Source organism: Pleurodeles waltl, chromosome 1_2 (assembly GCF_031143425.1).
Source record: "Pleurodeles waltl isolate 20211129_DDA chromosome 1_2, aPleWal1.hap1.20221129, whole genome shotgun sequence".
Taxonomy (NCBI): Eukaryota; Metazoa; Chordata; class Amphibia; order Caudata; family Salamandridae; genus Pleurodeles; species Pleurodeles waltl.
The window spans coordinates 1,050,159,597-1,050,172,800 of record NC_090437.1 but is presented as its reverse complement, the minus strand read 5'-3'; positions in this window follow the sequence as shown (position 1 = coordinate 1,050,172,800).

Genomic DNA, 13,204 nt, shown 5'->3' with positions numbered 1-13,204 from the left:
GTGGCTCGGACCAGGTTCTGTTACCCAGAATCCTTTGCAAAGCTCAAAATTTGGCTAAAAAAACACATGTTCCTCAAATTTCTGTGGCAGAAAGTTCTGGAATCTGAGAGGGGCCACAAATTTCCTTCCACCCAGCGTTCCCCCACGTCTCCCGATAAAAATGATACCTCACTTGTGTGGGTAGGCCTAGCGCCCGCGACAGGAAACACCCCAAAGCGCAACGTGGACACCACCAAAATTTTGGAAGAAAACAGAGGTGTTTTTTGCGAAGTGACTACCTGTAGATTTTGGCCTCTAGCTCAGCCGGCACCTAGGGAAACCTACCAAACCTGTACATTTCTGAAAACTAGAGACCTAGGGGAATCCAAGGAGGGGTGACTGGCGGGGCTCGGACCAGGTTCTGTTACCCAGAATCCTTTGCAAAGCTCAAAATTTGGCTAAAAAAACACATGTTCCTCACATTTCTGTGGCAGAAAGTTCTGGAATCTGAGAGGAGCCACAAATTTCCTACCACCCAGCGTTCCCCCACGTCTCCCGATAAAAATGATACCTCACTTGTGTGGGTAGGCCTAGTGCCCGCGACAGGAAACGCCCCAAAGCGCAACGTGGACACATCACAGAAAATAGACCTGTTTTTAGCAAAGTGCCTACCTGTAGATTTTGGCCTCTAGCTCAGCCGCCACCTAGGGAAACCTACCAAACCTGTGCATTTCTGAAAACTAGAGACCTAGGGGAATCCAAGATGGGGTGATTTGTGTGGCTCGGACCAGGTTCTGTTACCCAGAATCCTTTGCAAAGCTCAAAATTTGGCTAAAAAAACACATGTTCCTCACATTTCTGTGGCAGAAAGTTCTGGAATCTGAGAGGGGCCACAAATTTCCTTCCACCCAGCGTTCCCCCACGTCTCCCGATAAAAATGATACCTCACTTGTGTGGGTAGGCCTAGCGCCCGCGACAGGAAACGCCCCAAAGCGCAACGTGGACACATCACAGAAAATAGACCTGTTTTTAGCAAAGTGCCTACCTGTAGATTTTGGCATCTAGCTCAGCCGCCACCTAGGGAAACCTACCAAACCTGTGCATTTCTGAAAACTAGAGACCTAGGGGAATCCAAGATGGGGTGATTTGTGTGGCTCGGACCAGGTTCTGTTACGCAGAATCCTTTGCAAAGCTCAAAATTTGGCTAAAAAAACACATGTTCCTCACATTTCTGTGGCAGAAAGTTCTGGAATCTGAGAGGGGCCACAAATTTCCTTCCACCCAGCGTTCCCCCATGTCTCCCGATAAAAATGATACCTCACTTGTGTGGGTAGGCCTAGCGCCCGCGACAGGAAACGCCCCAAAGCGCAGCGTGGACACATCACATTTTTTCATTGAAAACAGTGCCTACCTGTAGTTTTTGGCCTGTAGCTCAGCCAGCACCTAGGGAAACCTACCAAACCTGTGCATTTCTGAAAACTAGAGACCTAGGGGAATCCAAGATGGGGTGACTTGAGGGGCTCTGACCAGGTTCTGTTACCCAGAATCCTTTCCAAACCTCAAATTTTGGCTAAAAAAACGCATTTTTCACACATTTCGGTGACAGAAAGTTCTGGAATCTGAGTGGAGCCACAAATTTCCTTCCACCCAGCGTTTCCCCAAGTCTCCCGATAAAAATGATACCTCACTTGTGTGGGTGGACCAGGTGCCTCCAACAGAATAAGGCCCAAAACTTGTAGAGATACAGGGGATAGTACTGCGAGTTTATAAGGACATATTCTTTTATACATCTTTAGACTGACTCTGCTTTGGGGACCCACATACGTGAGGTGTCATTTTATTTGGGAGACTGAGGGGAACACTGGGGAGTAGGAATTTTGTGCTGGAGTGGTGATCGTACGAAGAAAAGTCAGGAAAATATGCTTTTTTTAAGCACATTTTGAGGTTTACAGAGGAGTCTGGGTAAGAAAATGTTGGGGGATCCACGCAAGCCACTCCTCCCTGGACTCCTTGGGGTGTCTAGTTTTAAAAAATGTCTGGGTTTGGTAGGTTTCCCTAGATGAAGGCCGCACACAGGACCAAAAACATAGGTGCCCTCTCCCCCCCCAAACACAGGTAGTTTTGTAATATATCGTTTTGATGTGCCCACATACCTCCGTGATGTGCCAAACACTAAAATTTTGAAAAGAAACACACTTAGGTTATGTGAAAAAGACCCCTCACCCACCAACCAAGTTGGTGGCATGCTTCATCATCGGGGTCCCACCTGAGGCACCTAGCGTGTCATAGGTGTGCTGCGACGCCTGATTACAGCGGAGCAGGTTTGGTCATTTTTACCACACATACTGGTTGGATTTGGCACGAGGGTGAGTGATGGTTCAGTGGATCAAATTTTACTAACAAGAGCTTTCACAAAAATGAAAAGCACTGTTAGTAACTGAAAGGCAAAAAACTGAACCAATGACTCACAGCTCGTGAGCTGTAAAGCCGCGACAAGGCACCAACCGCTTTACAGTCCATTCACACAACTTTCATATATGACACACACAAGGCCATTCACACCGCCAGCCACGGGCCCAGCACATTACAACACTCACATCGACAGACAGCGCCACTCAAGGGCCCATCACTTACATACGCCCACATGCCTGATACAACAATCACACCAGCTGATGGGAGTGTGTGGACTGGTGTTTGGCTGGCAGTGTGTTGCAGTAGCCAACATCAAGTCAATATGTACAGTCTCAGCCAAGCCCCACTCCACACACAATGGCATCATATATATTTTTTTTTTTTAAACAGAGGAACCCCTAACTAAGTAGAAAGAATTACAAAACAACAAACACAAAAGCTCTAACTAAGAACATGACAGAAATGCTAACCATGAAACTAAACACATGAAAATACAAAACAGACATGAGTTTACACTCATGGTTGTTCCCAGAAATTCTTCTGGGTGTGGTAATTCTTAAAACAAGCACCGACACACAGCCCAGGCTTTGAAGGACAATCTGGGCAGTACATTCGAGACTCCCTCCGGATACCTCTTCGAAAACACACTCTACATTTCTTAGCTGGAAAGTCTTTTTTGGGTGTGGGAGGAATGTGCTCAGCAAAGTGGCGATCTTTCAATCTAGCCACATCCTCCACCACTGCTTCTCTAGGAACTCTGGCCTGTTCCACCACAATAAGGCTCTCTATCACTGACTCCTGAAATTTCACAAATGTCATCTTTGAGTCTGGAGACCTATCCCTAAACACAATAAAAGCATTGAAGGTTGCTAAGTGGAAGAGGTGAAGTGCTAACTTCTTATACCAAACATAAGACTTACGAATAGCAGTATAAGGTTCCAACCTCTGGTCAACTCTATCTACACCTCCCATGTGCTTATTATAATCTAAAATGCACACAGGTTTGCGCACTTCAGCAACCTGGCCCCAAACAGTCACAGGGGAAGTACTCTCATCATGGATGGTACTTAGCATGTAGACATCCCTCTTGTCTGAAAATTTCCAAGCTAGCAGCTCCTCGTTCCGCAAGGCACAGCACTGTCCCCTCTCAAGTTTTTTACAGACAAGCTCCCTTGGATAGCCTTTCCGGTTAGAACGGATTGTGCCACAAGCAACTGTGTCCACTCTAAACAATTCCTTGAACAACTGCACACCAGTGTAGAAGTTATCTACATACAAATGGTGACCTTTGTTGAACAGTCGTCTACCAAGATCCCACACTATTTTCTCAGTAACTCCAAAAGTGGGAGGACAACCAGGGGGGTCAATATTGGAATCCCTACCAGTGTACACACGGAAACTATACACATATCCTGTCCTACTTTCAGACAGCATATACAATTTAATTCCATATCGTGCCCTTTTGCTAGGAATGTACTGCCTAAAAACCAAACGACCCTTGAAGAGGACCAAAGACTCGTCCACACTTAACTCTTTGCCTGGAACATAGACCTCCGAAAACCGATCTACAAAATGATCAAGGACAGGCCTAATCTTAAAAAGACGGTCAGAATCTGGGTGATCTCGTGGCAAGGCTAAAGCATTGTCAACAAAATGCAGCATCCTAAGAAGAAGCAAATACCGATTACGACTCATGGTCGCTGGAAATATAGCTGTTGCCATCAAGGGACTAGTAGACCAATAAGAAGCCAGTGACGGCTTCCTTATCAACCCCATCAAAAAAGTCAGACCCAAAAACTTTTTTAACTCCTCCAAATTTGTGGGAATCCACTAGGCAGCTCTAGAGTGTGGCCTAAGTCTAGCAGCGTTGTCCCTCAAATGCTGCTCCACATACAAATTAGTCTGCTCAACAATCTCTTCCAAAAACACATCATCCATGAATAACTCAAAGAAATTGATAGGCATAAAGTTCTCTGTATTGGCGTTACACCCCGGGAGACCAGTAAAGGCAGGCAACTCTGGCTGCTCCATGTTTGGGGCAACCCAGACATCAGGTCTTATAACGGGAAACCTTTCAGCCCCAGGTTGCTGCACTATTGGCACATCAATGTCCTCCTCTAAAACAGGCCCTTCATCTGCACTGAGTGTGGCTTCATCATCAGAAGATTCCCCTCCAAGAGAAACATCACTGCCAGAATCTCTGACTTCCTCCTCTGCCTCAGATGCAGAGTCCGTCTCATAGTCATGATCAGACTGTGACTCAAAAAGCATACCAACCACCTGCTGAGCAGTCATCCTGCGGCTAGCCATGATCTCTCCTGCTAAAATTAACTGGACAAATTCACCACCAACAACCAGCACTGTGTAAGACAAGTAACAAAGTGTAGCTTTGTAAGTAAGAGTTATAAACTCAAAAACTATACCGCTCACTTGCCTGAAAAAGCTTGATTCACCAGCTACTACACAGCAATCACCAATGATATCCCACTAAAAATAAAGAAAGAAAGGCAAATTAGAAATAAGACAAAACAAATATCATTGTGCACAAACCTAAGGACAATTTCACACACAATCCTGCATTTAGTACACCCCCTAAAAACATGTCATTCATGCATGGCAACAATACTGCTTTGGAGAAAATTGTTTTTACTTACCTAAAACATGCAACTGTGCAAACTGCAGGTCAACCACCGCCAAAACCGCAAGGAGCCACAGCAAATAAAGCAAAAGCTTTGAACTAGAACAAAAAGGAGGAAAACATTTTTTATCACAAATGCAAAGACTTCTTCAGTTGACAAACACCCCACCATCAAACATTTAGAAATTGGTGCCTAAGTGGATTCTGCCATAGGGGCAGATGGGCCTACTAATAAAATTGGCCTGTCTACCCCAAGGAAGCCAGAAAATACCTTTAGTAGTGTGTCCCCATGGAGAGCGACCCTTGGCAAAGGGGACAGCCCTCAAAAAAAAAAAAACAAACACACACAACACTATCCCTGGTGCCTAAGTGGCTTCTACCCCCCTTGGGGGCAGGTGGGCCTAACAAAATAGGCCCATCTGCCCCCAGGGGGTGTAGAAATGGGCAACAGGTCAATGCCCCCCTTGGGGGGGGGGCGCCCCTTGACCAAGGGGACGCCCCCCCACAAAAATAAACAAATAAAAAAAATCCCTGGCGTTCTAGTGGTTTCTGACCAGCCTAAAAATAATAGGCTGATCTGTCTCCAAGGGGTGCAGAAATGGCCTGGGTACATGTGCCCCCAAAGTGGGGGGCGACCCTTGCCCAAGGCCCCCCCCATCCACTAACACCCACACACACACACACTATCCCTGGTGTCTAAGTGGCTTCTGCCCCCCTTGGGGGCAGGTGGGCCTAAGAAAATAGGCCCATCTGCCCCCAGGGGGTGTAGAAATGGGCAACAGGTCAATGCCCCCCTTGGGGGGCACCCCGTGACCAAGGGGAACGCCCCCACTAAAATAAACAAATACAAAAAAATCCCTGGCGTTCTAGTAGTTTCTGCCCCCCTTGGGGGCAGACCAGCCTAAAAATAATAGGCTGATCCGTCTCCAAGGGGTGCAGAAATGGCCTGGGTACATGTGCCCCCAAAGTGGGGGGCGACCCTTGCCCAAGGCCCCCCCCATCCACTAACACACACACACACACACACTATCCCTGGTGTCTAAGTGGCTTCTGCCCCCCTTGGGGGCAGGTGGGCCTAAGAAAATAGGCCCATCTGCCCCCAGGGGGTGTAGAAATGGGCAACAGGTCAATGCCCCCCTTGGGGGGGCCCCGTGACCAAGGGGACTCCCCCCCACAAAAATAAACAAATAAAAAAAAATCCCTGGCGTTCTAGTAGTTTCTGCCCCCCTTGGGGGCAGACCAGCATAACAATAATAGGCTGATCTGTCTCCAAGGGGTGCAGAAATGGCCTGGGTACATGTGCCCCCAAAGTGGGGGGCGACCCTTGCCCAAGGCCCCCCCCATCCACTAACACACACACACACACACACTATCCCTGGTGTCTAAGTGGCTTCTGCCCCCCTTGGGGGCAGGTGGGCCTAAGAAAATAGGCCCATCTGCCCCCAGGGGGTGTAGAAATGGGCAACAGGTCAATGCCCCCCTTGGGGGGGGCCCCGAGACCAAGGGGACTCCCCCCCACAAAAATAAACAAATAAAAAAAAATCCCTGGCGTTCTAGTAGTTTCTGCCCCCCTTGGGGGCAGACCAGCATAAAAATAATAGGCTGATCTGTCTCCAAGGGGTGCAGAAATGGCCTGGGAACATGTACCCCCAAAGTGGGGGGCGACCCTTGCCCAAGGCCCCCCCCCATCCACTAACACACACACACACTATCCCTGGTGTCTAAGTGGCTTCTGCCCCCCTTGGGGGCAAGTGGGCCTAAGAAAATAGGCCCATCTGCCCCCAGGGGGTGTAGAAATGGGCAACAGGTCAATGCCCCCCTTGGGGGGGCGCCCCGTGACCAAGGGGACGCCCCCCCACTAAAATAAACAAATACAAAAAAATCCCTGGCGTTCTAGTAGTTTCTGCCCCCTTTGGGGGCAGACCAGCCTAAAAATAATAGGCTGATCCGTCTCCAAGGGGTGCAGAAATGGCCTGGGTACATGTGCCCCCAAAGTGGGGGGCGACCCTTGCCCAAGGCTCCCCCCATCCACTAACACACACGCACACACACTATCCCTGGTGTCTAAGTGGCTTCTGCCCCCCTTGGGGGCAGGTGGGCCTAAGAAAATAGGCCCATCTGCCCCCAGGGGGTATAGAAATGGGCAACAGGTCAATGCCCCCCTTGGGGGAGGCCCCGTGACCAAGGGGACTCCCCCCCACAAAAATAAACAAATAAAAAAAAATCCCTTGCGTTCTAGTAGTTTCTGCCCCCCTTGGGGGCAGACCAGCCTAAAAATAATAGGCTGATCTGTCTCCAAGGGGTGCAGAAATGGCCTGGGTACATGTGCCCCCAAAGTGGGGGGCGACCCTTGCCCAAGGCCCCCACCCCATCCACTAACACACACACACACACACACACACTATCCCTGGTGTCTAAGTGGCTTCTGCCCCCCTTGGGGGCAGGTGGGCCTAAGAAAATAGGCCAATCTGCCCCAAGGGGGTGTAGAAATGTGCAACAGGTCAATGCCACCCTAGGGGGGGCGCCCCGTGACCAAGGGGATGCCCCCCCACAAAAAAAAAAAAAAAAAAAAAAAAAACTGGCGTTCTAGTGGTTTCTGCCCCACTTGGGGGCAGACCAGCCTAAAAATAATAGGCTGATCTGTGTCCAAGGGGTGCAGAAATGGCCTGGGTACATGTGCCCCCAAAGTGGGGGGCGACCCTTGCCCAAGGCCCCCCCCATTCACTAACACACACACACACACACACACACTATCCCTGGTGTCTAAGTGGCTTCTGCCCCCCTTGGGGGCAGGTGGGCCTAAGAAAATAGGCCCATCTGCCCCAGGGGGTGTAGAAATGGGCAACAGGTCAATGCCCCCCTTGGGGGGGCGCCCCGTGACCAAGGGGACGCCCCCCCACAAAAATAAGCAAATAAAAAAAAATCCCTGGCGTTCTAGTAGTTTCTGCCCCCCTTGGGGGCAGACCAGCCTAAAAATAATAGGCTGATCTGTCTCCAAGGGGTGCAGAAATGGCCTGGGTACATGTGCCCCCAAAGTGGGGGGCGACCCTTGCCCAAGGCCCCCCCCATCCACTAACACACACACACACACACACTATCCCTGGTGTCTAAGTGGCATCTGCCCCACTTGGGGCAGGTGGGCCTAAGAAAATAGGCCCATCTGCCCCCAGGGGGTGTAGAAATGGGCAACAGGTCAATGCCCCCCTTGGGGGGGGCCCCGAGACCAAGGGGACTCCCCCCCACAAAAGTAAACAAATAAAAAAAAATCCCTGGCGTTCTAGTAGTTTCTGCCCCCCTTGGGGGCAGACCAGCATAAAAATAATAGGCTGATCTGTCTCCAAGGGGTGCAGAAATGGCCTGGGAACATGTACCCCCAAAGTGGGGGGCGACCCTTGCCCAAGGCCCCCCCATCCACTAACACACACACACACTATCCCTGGTGTCTAAGTGGCTTCTGCCCCCCTTGGGGGCAAGTGGGCCTAAGAAAATAGGCCCATCTGCCCCCAGGGGGTGTAGAAATGGGCAACAGGTCAATGCCCCCCTTGGGGGGGCGCCCCGTGACCAAGGGGACGCCCCCCCACTAAAATAAACAAATACAAAAAAATCCCTGGCGTTCTAGTAGTTTCTGCCCCCTTTGGGGGCAGACCAGCCTAAAAATAATAGGCTGATCCGTCTCCAAGGGGTGCAGAAATGGCCTGGGTACATGTGCCCCCAAAGTGGGGGGCGACCCTTGCCCAAGGCTCCCCCCATCCACTAACACACACGCACACACACTATCCCTGGTGTCTAAGTGGCTTCTGCCCCCCTTGGGGGCAGGTGGGCCTAAGAAAATAGGCCCATCTGCCCCCAGGGGGTGTAGAAATGGGCAACAGGTCAATGCCCCCCTTGGGGGAGGCCCCGTGACCAAGGGGACTCCCCCCCACAAAAATAAACAAATAAAAAAAAATCCCTTGCGTTCTAGTGGTTTCTGCCCCCCTTGGGGGCAGACCAGCCTAAAAATAATAGGCTGATCTGTCTCCAAGGGGTGCAGAAATGGCCTGGGTACATGTGCCCCCAAAGTGGGGGGCGACCCTTGCCCAAGGCCCCCACCCCATCCACTAACACACACACACACACACACACACTATCCCTGGTGTCTAAGTGGCTTCTGCCCCCCTTGGGGGCAGGTGGGCCTAAGAAAATAGGCCAATCTGCCTCAAGGGGGTGTAGAAATGTGCAACAGGTCAATGCCCCCCTAGGGGTGGCGCCCCGTGACCAAGGGGATGCCCCCCCACAAAAAAAACCAAATAAAAAAAAAAAACTGGCGTTCTAGTGGTTTCTGCCCCCCTTGGGGGCAGACCAGCCTAAAAATAATAGGCTGATCTGTGTCCAAGGGGTGCAGAAATGGCCTGGGTACATGTGCCCCCAAAGTGGGGGGCGACCCTTGCCCAAGGCCCCCCCCATTCACTAACACACACACACACACACACTATCCCTGGTGTTTAAGTGGCTTCTGCCCCCCTTGGGGGCAGGTGGGCCTAAGAAAATAGGCCCATCTGCCCCAGGGGGTGTAGAAATGGGCAACAGGTCAATGCCCCCCTTGGGGGGGGCGCCCCGTGACCAAGGGGACGCCCCCCCACAAAAATAAACAAATAAAAAAAAATCCCTGGCGTTCTAGTAGTTTCTGCCCCCCTTGGGGGCAGACCAGCCTAAAAATAATAGGCTGATCTGTCTCCAAGGGGTGCAGAAATGGCCTGGGTACATGTGCCCCCAAAGTGGGGGGCGACCCTTGCCCAAGGCCCCCCCCATCCACTAACACACACACACACACACACTATCCCTGGTGTCTAAGTGGCATCTGCCCCACTTGGGGCAGGTGGGCATAAGAAAATAGGCCCATCTGCCCCCAGGGGGTGTAGAAATGGGCAACAGGTCAATGCCCCCCTTGGGGGGGCGCCCCGTGACCAAGGGCCCCCCCCCACAAAAATAAACAAATAAAAAAAAATCCCTGGCGCTCTAGTAGTTTCTGCCCCCCTTGGGGGCAGACCAGCCTAAAAATAATAGGCTGATCTGTCTCCAAGGGGTGCAGAAATGGCCTGGGTACATGTGCCCCCAAAGTGGGGGGCGACCCTTGCCCAAGGCCCCCCCCATCCACTAACACACACACACACTCACTATCCCTGGTGTCTAAGTGGCTTCTGCCCCCCTTGGGGGCAGGTGGGCCTAAGAAAATAGGCCCATCTGCCCCCAGGGGGTGTAGAAATGGGCAACAGGTCAATGCCCCCCTTGGGGGGGCGCCCCGTGACCAAGGGGACGTCCCCCCACAAAAATAAACAAATAAAAAAAAAACCCTGGCGTTCTAGTAGTTTCTGCCCCCCTTGAGGGCAGACCAGCCTAAAAATAATAGGCTGATCTGTCTCCAAGGGGTGCAGAAATGGCCTGGGTACATGTGCCCCCAAAGTGGGGGGCGACCCTTCCCCAAGGCCCCCCCCATCCACTAACACACACACACACACACTATCCCGGGTGTCTAAGTGGCTTCTGCCCCCCTTGGGGGCAGGTGGGCCTAAGTAAATAGGCCCATCTGCCCCCAGGGGGTGTAGAAATGGGCAACAGGTCAATGCCCCCCTTGGGGGGGCGCCCCGTGACCAAGGGGACGCCCCCCCACAAAAATAAACAAATAAAAAAAAATCCCTGGCGTTCTAGTAGTTTCTGCCCCCCTTGAGGGCAGACCAGCCTAAAAATAATAGGCTGATCTGTCTCCAAGGGGTGCAGAAATGGCCTGGGTACATGTGCCCCCAAAGTGGGGGGCGACCCTTGCCCAAGGCCCCCCCCATCCACTAACACACACACACACACACACTATCCCGGGTGTCTAAGTGGCTTCTGCCCCCCTTGGGGGCAGGTGGGCCTAAGAAAATAGGCCCATCTGCCCCCAGGGGGTGTAGAAATGAGCAACAGGTCAATGCCCCCCTTGGGAGGGGCGCCCCGTGACCAAGGGGACGCCCCCCCACAAAAAAAAAACAAATAAAAAAAAAACCCTGACGTTCTAGTGGTTTCTGCCCCCCTTGGGGGCAGACCAGCCTAAAAATAATAGGCTGATCTGTGTCCAAGGGGTGCAGAAATGGCCTGGGTACATGTGCCCCCAAAGTGGGGGGCGACCCTTGCCCAAGGCCCCCCCCCATCCACTAACACACACACACACACACTATCCCTGGTGTCTAAGTGGCTTCTGCCCCCCTTGGGGGCAGGTGGGCCTACAAAAATAGGCCCATCTGCCCCCGGGGGGGGGGCAGAAATGGCCAACAGGTCAATGCCCCCCTTGGGGGGGCGCCCCGTGCCCAAGGGGACGCCCCCCCACAAAAATAAACACATAAAAATAAATCCCTTTGCGTTCTAGTGGTTTCTGCCCCCCTTGGGGCAGATCAGCCTAAAAATAATAGGCTGATCTGCCCTCAAGGGGGGCAGAAATGGCCCTAAAAGACATGCCCCCCAAAGGGGAGCGACCCTTGCCCAAGGGGGCGCCCCCCCATCTACTACACACACAATCCCTGGTGCCTAAGTGGCTTCTGCCCCCCTTGGGGGCAAATGGACCTAAAATAAATAGGCCGATTTGCCCCCAAGGGGGGCAGGAAAGGCCAACAGTTCTCTGCCCCCTTGGGGGGGGCGCCCCTTGCCCAAGGGGGCACCCCCTCCACATAAATAAACATAAAAATAAAAAACCCTGGTGATCTAGTGTTTTCTGCCCCCCTTGGGGGCAGATCTGGCTAAAAAGTAGCCAATCTGCCCTCAAGGGGGGCAGAAATGGCCCTAAAAGACATGCCCCCAAAGGGGAGCGACCCTTGCCCAAGGGGGCGCCCCCCCATCCACTACACACACAATCCCTGGTGCCTAAGTGGCTTCTGCCCCCCTTGGGGGCAGATGGACCTAAAAAAAATAGGCCGATCTGCCCCCAAGGGGGGCAGAAAAGGCCAACAGTTCTCTGCCCCCTTGGGGGGGGCTCCCCTTGCCCAAGGGGGCACCCCCCACACATAAATACACATAACAATATAAATCCCTGGTGATCTAGTGTTTTCTGCCCCCCTTGGGGGCAGATCTGGCTAAAAAGTAGCCAGATCTGCCCCCAATGGGGGCAGAAATGGCCTAAGTAATTGCCCCCTAAAGGGGAGCGACCCTTGCCCAAGGGGCCGCTCCCCGCGTGCAAGAAACAGAAAGATCAACAAAAAAAAACAAATCCCTGGTGTCTAGTGGGCATTCCTGCTGCCTGATCGCAATGCGATCGGGCAGCAGGAATGCTCAAAGAGACACCGGGGAAAAGGAAAAGCCTTTCCTTTTCCCCGGTGCCTCTTTAGCCCCAACCCCCCACCCACCGGGAAGAGGAACTCACCTCTTGACTCGTCGCCGCACAGGAAGCAAATGGCTTCCTGTGCGGCGAGGATCCCATAATGAAGTCAGCGCGCGATCGCGCGCTGACGTCATTATGGGGGGGTGGGGGGGTCGGGGGTGGAAGGGGAAGGGCTTCCCCTTCCATCCATGACTTTGGGGGGTGGGGGGGAAGCACACAGAGGGAGCGAGAGCGCTCCCTCTGGGCTGTGTGCCGAGGACGTAGTGGTTACGTCCTCGGCACAGCAGCACTGTGCCGCGGGACGTTACCACTACGTCCGTGGCACAGAAGGGGTTAATTGTTGGCTACGACTTCATGGTGACGTGTGTGAACTACCCATATGTCAGCCATGTGTACATATTTGGTACGTACAGTGTTTGAGACACTGTGCCTTAATTCCACCCATAAAAATGTTTTGCACACATCAGTTTGACTCATGGAAATTACCTGTGTTACTCATGTTGCTGTGCTGGACCTGCTGCCCTGGCTGCATGTGTTCACATATTTTCAGATGTGCATTCCACAGAAGTGTCCAGTTCAAGTGTGTGGGCATGTGTACCCTGTGTCAGGATTGGGCTCCATGGTGTTACAGTTTTGTGCGGGTCTAGTCAAGAGTCTCTTAGGTGCAACCCTTGAGTTCACAGAGTATCTTGCAAGGAAGTAGTGTTCCAAAGCAGAAGAGCAGCTAAAGGCATACAAGGGAAAAGGCCCAGTTCTGGTAAGGCAAAAAAACAGAAAAGTAAAGGTAGAGCAACCTTAGTGTGAACAAATATGGAACGGGTCAGTAATGGTCAAACACGCAGGGCTTCTCA